Source organism: Camelina sativa, chromosome 18 (assembly GCF_000633955.1).
Source record: "Camelina sativa cultivar DH55 chromosome 18, Cs, whole genome shotgun sequence".
Classification (NCBI taxonomy): domain Eukaryota; kingdom Viridiplantae; phylum Streptophyta; class Magnoliopsida; order Brassicales; family Brassicaceae; genus Camelina; species Camelina sativa.
The window spans coordinates 1,796,278-1,797,808 of NC_025702.1; positions in this window are offsets into that span (position 1 = coordinate 1,796,278).

Genomic DNA, 1,531 nt, shown 5'->3' on the forward strand with positions numbered 1-1,531 from the left:
ACTTACCCAGGTCCGTCGTTGTTTGAATACCACTTTCCACTGATATCAATCGCTGCATATCCCGTGATACATTCTGAGAGAAATATATCTTGGACTTCTCAAGGCTCACCTTTTGTCCTGAAGCAAGACAAAACTTCTCCAGAATGCCCCGAATAACTCTTATCTACACTACCAAAGCTTCAGCGAAAAGAATGAGGTCATCAGCAAAGCAGATGTGTGAAAGAAGAGGTCCACCTTGTGATAACCTAATCGGTTTCCATTGTTTCCCCACTATCGCTTTATCAATCATCTGACATAGGCGCTCCAAACACATGAAAAATAAGTAAGGGGACAAGGGGTCCCCTTGACGCAGCCCTCTAGAAGGTTGAAAAGACTCTGTGGTTTCTCCATTACACAATATGTTCATTGACGGATTTGTGACAACTGCATGATCCACTTAATCCATAAGTGCGAGAAACCTGCTGCAAGCAAAGTATCCTCCAAAAAGTCCCACCTTATGCGATCATAAGCCTTCTCCAAATCCAACTTTAATAGCATCCAACCCTTCCGACCCTTCTTCTTTTTCATCGAATGAACTGCTTCCTGAACAATAACAATGCTATCCAGACTTAGACGTCCTGGTATAAAGCTGGATTGGGAGGGACCAATCAACTTGGAGATCACCAGCTTCAACCGTGTCACCATTACCTTCGTTATAATCTTGAATATAACATTACACATGCTGATGGGTCGAAACTGTGTAAGGTTCTACGGCTTGGCCACCTTGGGAATCAAACAGACTAAAGCATCATTCAGGCGCGATGGAAGCTCTCCCGTCTCAAAGAATTGTAACACAAACTTAATGACTGATTCACCAACAACGTCCCAGCACTTCTAATAAAAGATGGGTTGATATCCATCTGGACCCAGAGCTTTATAGGCCCCCATACTACTAATAGCATTCTTCACCTCTTCTGCCAGCATAGGTTTACTAAGACTGAGCTTCTCATCCCAGGTGAAAGCTTAGAAACCTCCTCGTGGTAATCCATCAACAACCAAGTCCACATCCGCTAAAGAGTACAACCTCTTGTAGTATGCCACTGCCATGTTTTCAAGCTCCCGTGGATCAGTCAACCATACTCCAGCATCATTTTTCAGAGCCTCGACCCTATTCCTGCGCCGGCGGATGATGGTAGAGGTATGAAAAAAACTAGTGTTCCGATCCCCCAAGGTGAACCACTTCTCTCTTGACTTCTGAAACCAGATTACCTCCTCTTGCTCTAACACCAACTCGAGATCCCGGATCAACTCCTCCTCCTTTTTTAATAACACATCAGACTGCGTGACATCTAAGATGTCCTGAACTACTTGAACCTCCTTTAAAAGTTTATTATTTGTAATATCCAAAAAACATATTTAAAACAATTTTTAAACAAATTACAAGTATTCATAATTTAAATATTCTTGGTAAACTAATAAACTTTCTAAAATTATGTATATTTTTGTGGATGATGTTATGGAGCAGGTGAGAATTTATATATATATATATATA